Below are 8,539 nucleotides of genomic sequence, written 5' to 3'. Positions count from 1 at the left end.
TATGACTTGTGGTTCCGCAGAATTGGGTACAGTCATTTACAGTTGTCAACAACAGTCCAAGTTTCCGTCCCGAGGTTTAAACTGTTCGGGAGGTTGTCACACTGAATATGTCAGCCTCATAAACCTATTTAGGATTTCAGCTCACCGTCGTCCTAGGATAACCAATGTCAGGTTAGTTCCATTTATAGTTCTACTGTTTGGGAAACACACGACGCGTCAGTACTCGGAGTTGATCACAAAGTTGATTTGTTTTGAGATTGGTTGATTTGTCAGTATTTAGGCTATACAATCTTACATTTGTTGTGTTTTGTCTTATTATTAGACAATGTCCCTTATTGGAAATATGACTTACATTATGTGACAGCGTGCTATGGGTAGTTCTATACGGCTACACTAGTTAACGTGGATTCTAGTTTCTAAACATATGCCAGACATCGGCTAGACAGGGTGTGACCATCTCACCCCGACATGGTTACAGATTGGTTGATTTGACAAAAACGGCTGACACCTGTGTAAAAAATTATTATTTATTGTCATGCGTGTCAACTTAAAGCTAATAGTGTATTTGAGAAATAAATGCAGACAAAACTACACACACTTATTATTATAATAAAAAAATATATTTAAAAAATTCCATTCTTAAAAAGAATAAGTAAAGGCCTTGATTTCTTCTCAAACAGATTAAAAAGTGGTCTTAGACAACATCTACCAGAAGAAGTCTTTAAAAAGGCATTAGAAAGACAAGAAGAAAAAGACTCCCTGACAACTAATATCAACACATTTCAAATTGGATAATGTCGTCCCCCCTCACTCTCTCCAGCTAATGTCACCTATATCCCAGCTCTTACTGACACCCACCCACCGGACAGCCATTAAAAAGTAGTTGACATTTAGTCAGTTCGCCCTGGCTGGACCAAATCTGAACCAATCACAGACCGTACAGAACAGTAGAGCACTAGAGTATAGTGTACTGTACAAAATGGTAAAACATAGACGTCTATGATTGGTTCAGATGTGGTCTGGCCTGGACCAACCAATTGTTGTCTTGTTTGGGGGCGGGGTGCATTAGAATACTCAAATACGCTAAATAAGGATATTGCATATTTCCACCTTTGTTTACCTATAGTCAGTACATTCATCTCCAGATAGCTAGGTGGACCAGTCATAGTCAGTACATTCATCTTCAGATAGCTAGGTGGACCAGTCATAGTCAGTACATTCATCTCCAGATAGCTAGGTGGACCAGTCATAGTCAGTACATTCATCTCCAGATAGCTAGGTGGACCAGTCATAGTCAGTACATTCATCTCCAGATAGCTAGGTGGACCAGTCATAGTCAGTACATTCATCTTCAGATAGCTAGGTGGACCAGTCATCGTCAGTACATTCATCTTCAGATAGCTAGGTGGACCAGTCATAGTCAGTACATTCATCTTCAGATAGCTAGGTGGACCAGTCATAGTCAGTACATTCATCTCCAGATAGCTAGGTGGACCAGTCATAGTCAGTACATTCATCTCCAGATAGCTAGGTGGACCAGTCATAGTCAGTACATTCATCTTCAGATAGCTAGGTGGACCAGTCATCGTCAGTACATTCATCTTCAGATAGCTAGGTGGACCAGTCATAGTCAGGACATTCATCTTCAGATAGCTAGGTGGACCAGTCATAGTCAGTACATTCATCTTCAGATAGCTAGGTGGACCAGTCATAGTCAGGACATTCATCTTCAGATAGCTAGGTGAGACGACCACATATCACAATATTTACATTTTTCTTCAATAAAATAAAGTCAGAGCTAGTAAGAGATCCTCTGAAGAGGGGGGGGGGGGTTCAGATGTTTTCAGAAGATGGACTCTGCTGTCCTAGTGTCAGGGGGGGAAGCTGGGCAGGGACTCTGCTGTCCTAGTGTCAGGGGGGACGCTGGGCAGGGACTCTGCTGTCCTAGTGTCAGGGGGGACGCTGGGCAGGGACTCTGCTGTCCTAGTGTCAGGGGGGACACTGGGCAGGGACTCTGCTGTCCTAGTGTCAGGGGGGGGACGCTGGGCAGGGACTCTGCTGTCCTAGTGTCAGGGGGGACGCTGGGCAGGGACTCTGCTGTCCTAGTGTCAGGGGAGAAGCTTGGCAGGGACTCTGCTGTCCTAGTGTCAGGGAGGAAGCTGGGCAGGGACTCTGCTGTCCTAGTGTCAGGGGGGAAGCTGGGCAGGGACTCTGCTGTCCTAGCGTCAGGGGGGAAGCTGGGCAGGGTCTCTGCTGTCCTAGTGTCAGGGGGGAAGCTGGGCAGGGACTCTGCTGTCCTAGTGTCAGGGGGGACGCTGGGCAGGGACTCTGCTGTCATAGTGTCAGGGGGGACGCTGGGCAGGGACTCTGCTGTCCTAGTGTCAGGGGGGACGCTGGGCAGGGACTCTGCTGTCCTAGTGTCAGGGGGGGAAGCTGGGCAGGGACTCTGCTGTCCTAGTGTCAGGGGGGACGCTGGGCATGGACTCTGCTGTCCTAGTGTCAGGGGGGACGCTGGGCAGGGACTCTGCTGTCCTAGTGTCAGGGGGGACGCTGGGCAGGGACTCTGCTGTCCTAGTGTCAGGGGGGGAAGCTGGGCAGGGACTTCACTGTCCTAGTGTCAGGGGGGGGGGGGAAGCTGGGCAGGGACTCTGCTGTCCTAGTGTCAGGGGGGACGCTGGGCAGGGACTCTACTGTCCTAGTGTCAGGGGGGAAGCTGGGCAGGGACTCTTCTATCCTTACTTCAGTCGGGAAGCTGGGCAGGGACTCTGCTGTCCTTACTTCAGTCAGGGAAGCTGTGCAGGGACTCTGCTGTCCTAGTGTCAGGGGAGAAGTTGGGCAGGGACTCTGCTGTCCTAGTGTCAGGGGGGGGAAGCTGGGCAGGGACTCTGCTGTCCTAGTGTCAGGGGGTACGCTGGACAGGGACTCTGCTGTCCTAGTGTCAGGGGGGGGAAGCTGGGCAGGGACTCTGCTGTCCTAGTGTCAGGGGGCAAGCTGGGCAGAGAATCTACTGTCCTAGTGTCAGGGGGGAAGCTGGTTCCACCATTGGGGTGCCAGGACAGAGCTCTGACTGGGCTGAGATGGCAGCTTCCCTCCTGTAGGGGTGGGAGGGCCAAAACTGTGTATTTAGGTTGGGGTGTAGCGTTTGGGCATAGCCCGAGTTCCTCTTGCTGCGCCGTAGGAAAGAATCATGGCCTTGTAGTTGATGCGAGATTCGATTGAAAGCCAGTGGAGTGTGAGGAGGAGCGGGGTGACATGGGAGAACCTGGGAAGGTTGAACACCAGGCGGGCTCCAGCGTTCTGGGTTGCAAGGGTTGCAAGGGTTTGATGGCAGAGCCCAGCCAACAGACAGTTGTAGCAGTCCAGACTGGAGGAGTGCCTGGATAAGAACCGGCGCTGCCTCCTGTGTGAGGTAGGGGTCGTACTCTAAGGATGTTGTAGACCATAAACCTGCAGTAGCGAGTCACTGCTCTGATGTTTGCAGCGAACGACAGGGTGTGGTCCAGGGTCACGCCAAGGCTCTTTGCCGACACCCAAGCAGAGATATCTGCCAGGCACACAGAGATGCGTGTCACCACTGGGTTTCAGAAGGGGGGATGGGAAGGAGAAAAGTAGTTGTGTCATCCGCATAGCAATGATAGGAGAGGCCATGTGAGGATATGACAGAGCCAAGTGACTTGGTGTATAGAGAGAAGAGGAGAGGGCCTAGAACCGATCCCTGGGGGACACCAGTAGTGCGAGTACGTGGTACAGACACAGATCCTCTCCACGTCACCTGGTAGGGAGTGGCCCGCCAGGTAGGATGTAATCCAGGAGTGCGAGTACGTGGTACAGACACAGATCCTCTCCACGTCACCTGGTAGGGAGCGGCCCGCCAGGTAGGATGTAATCCAGGAGTGTGCAGAGCCGGAGACGCTCTGAGATGGAAGAGGAAGAGGATCATGGTTCACAGTGTCGGAAGGCAGCGGGATAGATTTAGGAGGGAGAACAGAGCAGAAAGAGTCTGCTTTGGCAGTGTGGAGAGCCTCCGTGACACAAGAGGAGAGCAGTCTCGGTTAAGTGACCCGTCTTGTAGGCTGACTTGTTCTGAGCGAGATAACGAGAGTGTTGGTCAGAGTCTCGTTGTGTTTTTGGAAAGAATAGATACAGAAAGTTTTTGTTGAATTTTTGTTTTTTGGAGGGGAGGGACTCCGCCCATTTTGAAGTTGGAGAGGACAGAGCCAGTGGTCAGGGATGAGCTGATGAGGGAAGTGAGGAATGTCAGTAAGGTCTCTAGAGATGGTCTGGAGGAGGGGATGGGGGGCGGGGGGGGGGGGTCGAGCGGGCAGACCTCACTAGTCACAGGATGTCATCTGGAGGGTAGTTATGCGTGAGTGAGACCAGTGGACTCAATTTGCCGAGTGAATTAAAAGGGGATGTTGTCAACCTTCTTTTCAAAGTCTCCCGCAGAGGGGGGGGGGGGGGAGGATTTAGGAGGGAGGAGAAGGTGGAAAATAGTTTCCTGGGGTTAGAGGCAGAAGCTTGACATTTAGAGTGATAGAAAGTGGCTTTAGCAGCAGATCCAGAGGTAGAGAGGAGGGAGTGGAAGGATGATAGGTCCTCCAGAAGTTGAGTTTTTCTAAATTTTTCGCTCAGCTGCCCGCATCCCTGTTCTGTAAGCTTCGTAATGAATCACTCAGCCACGGAGCAAGAGGAAGAGGAAGGAATGGGAACAGTGTGAGTCATAAAATACGGAAAGGGAGGAGAGCAGGGTCGAATAGGCAGACATGATGGAGAAGGATTTAGCAGAAAGGAGAGATGATAGAACAGGAGAGAGTAGTGGGAGAAAGAGCGCTCAGCCCCTACCATCTGGGTGTGTAGGTTTGAGGAAGAGGGAGACAGAAATTGAAACAAAGTAGTGATCAATGACAGAGTGGGATTGCAGTGAGATTAGTGAACAAACAGCCAATCTAGTAAAGATGAGGTCAAGTGTATTGCCTGCCTTGGGAGTGGGAGGGGACTGGGAAAAGGTGAGGTCAAGCGTATTGTCTGCCTTGTGAGAGTGAGGGGACTGGGAAAAGGTGAGGTCAAGCGTATTGTCTGCCTTGTGAGAGTGAGGGGACTGGGAAAAGGTGAGGTCAAGCATATTGTCTGCCTTGTGAGAGTGAGGGGACTGGGAAAAGGTGAGGTCAAGCGTATTGCCTGCCTTGTGAGAGTGAGGGGACTGGGAAAAGGTGAGGTCAAGCGTATTGCCTGCCTTGTGAGAGTGAGGGGACTGGGAAAAGGTGAGGTCAAGCGTATTGCCTGCCTTGTGAGAGGGAGGGGACTGGGAAAAGGTGAGGTCAGAAGAGGCAAGGAGGGCAAAGGAAAAAAGTGGAAAGAAATGAATTGAAAGCAGACATCGGGAGGTTGAAGTCTGACGAAGGCCTCGAGGCCGATACGTAAAGCTTAATCAAGAGCAGTGGTACTAACTCCAGAGCAGTGCTACCAACTCCAGAGCAGTGCTACCAACTCCAGAGCGGTGCTACCAACTCCAGAGCGGTGGTACCAACTCCAGAGCGGTGGTACCAACTCCAGAGCGGTGGTACCAACTCCAGAGCGGTGGTACTAACTCCAGAGCGGTGGTACTAACTCCAGAGCGGTGGTACTAACTCCAGAGCGGTGGTACCAACTCCAGAGCGGTGGTACCAACTCCAGAGCGGTGGTGCTAACTCCAGAGCGGTGGTGCTAACTCCAGAGCGGTGGTACCAACTCCAGAGCGGTGGTGCCAACTCCAGAGCGGTGGTGCTAACTCCAGAGCGGTGGTGCTAACTCCAGAGCGGTGGTGCTAACTCCAGAGCGGTGGTGCTAACTCCAGAGCGGTGGTGCTAACTCCAGAGCGGTGGTACCAACTCCAGAGCGGTGGTACCAACTCCAGAGCGGTGGTACCAACTCCAGAGCGGTGGTACCAACTCCAGAGCGGTGGTACTAACTCCAGAGCGGTGGTACTAACTCCATCGCAGTGGTACTAACTCCAGAGCAGTACTCCAGAGCAGTGGTACTAACTCCAGAGCAGTACTCCAGAGCAGTGGTACTAACTCCAGAGCGGTGGTACTAACTCCAGAGCAGTACTCCAGAGCAGTGGTACTAACTCCAGAGCGGTGGTGCTAACTCCAGAGCGGTGGTGCTAACTCCAGAGCGGTGGTGCTAACTCCAGAGCGGTGGTGCTAACTCCAGAGCGGTGGTGCTAACTCCAGAGCGGTGGTGCTAACTCCAGAGCGTGGTGCTAACTCCAGAGCGGTGGTGCTAACTCCAGAGCGGTGGTGCTAACTCCAGAGCGGTGGTGCTAACTCCAGAGCGGTGGTGCTAACTCCAGAGCGGTGGTGCTAACTCCAGAGCGGTGGTGCTAACTCCAGAGCGGTGGTGCTAACTCCAGAGCGGTGGTGCTAACTCCAGAGCGGTGGTGCTAACTCCAGAGCGGTGGTGCTAACTCCAGAGCGGTGGTGCTAACTCCAGAGCGGTGGTGCTAACTCCAGAGCGGTGGTGCTAACTCCAGAGCGGTGGTGCTAACTCCAGAGCGGTGGTGCTAACTCCAGAGCGGTGGTGCTAACTCCAGAGCGGTGGTGCTAACTCCAGAGCGGTGGTGCTAACTCCAGAGCGGTGGTGCTAACTCCTAGAGCGGTGGTACTAACTCCAGAGCAGTGTGCGGGTTTATTTTTTCTCATCTCGTTCATCTGCTACCATGCACCTGCAACTAACAGTTCCGATGTGCGATTGATTGCCTTTTGATCCAATGAGCGGTGAGCTATCATCAGGAAATGTGCTTATCAACGTATCAAGCTCATTGAGGAACTCCCCAAGGGCACCTGATGGGCGATAGATTACAACAATGTTAAACTCCAGTGGACAAGTGACAATGACAACATGGCATTCAAAATGAGGAGATAGACAGGTGAGGAAAAGAGACAGACAGATGACTGGATATGAGTGGCAGACAGATGACTGGATATGAGTGGCAGATGACTGGATGTGAGTGGCAGACATATGACTGGATGTGAGTGGCAGACAGATGACTGGATGTGAGTGGCAGACAGATGACTGGAAATGAGTGGCAGACATATGACTGGATATGAGTGGCAGGCAGGTGACTGGATATGAGTGGCAGACAGGAGACCGATGACTGGATATGAGTGGCAGACAGATGACTGGATATGAGTGGCTGACAGATGACTGGATATGAGTGGCTGACAGATGACTGGATATGAGTGGCTGACAGATGACTGGATATGAGTGGCTGACAGATGACTGGATATGAGTGGCTGACAGATGACTGGATATGAGTGGCAGACAGATGACTGGATATGAGTGGCAGACAGATGATTGGATATGAGTGGCAGACAGATGACTGGATATGAGTGGCTGACTGATGACTGGATATGAGTGGCAGACAGATGACTGGATATGAGTGGCAGACAGATGATTGGATATGAGTGGCAGACAGATGATTGGATATGAGTGGCAGACAGATGACTGGATATGAGTGGCTGACTGATGACTGGATATGAGTGGCAGACAGATGACTGGATATGAGTGGCAGACAGATGACTGGATATGAGCCGCAGACAGATGACTGGATATGAGTGGCAGACAGGTGACTGGATATGAGTGGCAGACAGGTGACAGATGACTGGATATGAGTGGCTGACTGATGACTGGATATGAGTGGCTGACTGATGACTGGATATGAGTGGATATGAGTGGCAGACAGATGACTGGATATGAGTGGCAGACAGATGACTGGATATGAGTGGCTGACTGATGACTGGATATGAGTGGCAGACAGATGACTGGATATGAGTGGCAGACAGATGACTGGATATGAGTGGCAGACAGACGACTGGATATGAGTGGCGGACATGATTGGATATGAGTGGCAGACAGATGACTGGATATGAGTGGCAGACAGAAGACTGGATATGAGTGGCAGACATGATTGGATATGAGTGGCAGACAGATGACTGGATATGAGTGGCAGACAGGTGACTGGATATGAGTGGCAGACAGATGACTGGATATGAGTGGCAGACAGATGACTGGATATGAGTGGCAGACAGATGACTGGATATGAGTGGCTGACTGATGACTGGATATGAGTGGCAGACAGATGACTGGATATGAGTGGCAGACAGATGATTGGATATGAGTGGCAGGCAGATGACTGGATATGAGTGGCTGACAGATGACTGGATATGAGTGGCAGACAGATGACTGGATATGAGTGGCAGACAGATGACTGGATATGAGTGGCAGACAGATGACTGGATATGAGTGGCTGACTGATGACTGGATATGAGTGGCAGACAGATGACTGGATATGAGTGGCAGACAGATGACTGGATATGAGTGGCAGACAGATGACTGGATATGAGTGGCAGACAGATGACTGGAAATGAGTGGCAGACAGATGACTGGATATGAGTGGCAGACAGATGACTGGATATGAGTGGCAGACAGATGACTGGATATGAGTGGCTGACTGATGACTGGATATGAGTGGCTGACAGATGATTGGATATGAGTGGCT

General features: G+C 51.2%; 1 protein-coding gene across 1 annotated transcript in view; it reads left to right on the top strand.

Moving 5' to 3' along the window:
• Positions 1 to 8,539, top strand: part of LOC109884359 (transcription regulator protein BACH1-like) — a 29,482-nt gene continuing 20,943 nt past the window's right edge. Inside the window, exon 1 of the mRNA XM_031809057.1 lies at positions 1 to 171. The gene's annotated coding sequence lies outside the window, so the exon portion shown is untranslated. The remainder of the gene's footprint in view (positions 172 to 8,539) is intronic.

Source organism: Oncorhynchus kisutch, linkage group LG29 (genome assembly GCF_002021735.2).
Source record: "Oncorhynchus kisutch isolate 150728-3 linkage group LG29, Okis_V2, whole genome shotgun sequence".
NCBI classification, from domain to species: Eukaryota; Metazoa; Chordata; class Actinopteri; order Salmoniformes; family Salmonidae; genus Oncorhynchus; species Oncorhynchus kisutch.
This window is presented reverse-complemented; position numbering and strand designations above follow the sequence as displayed.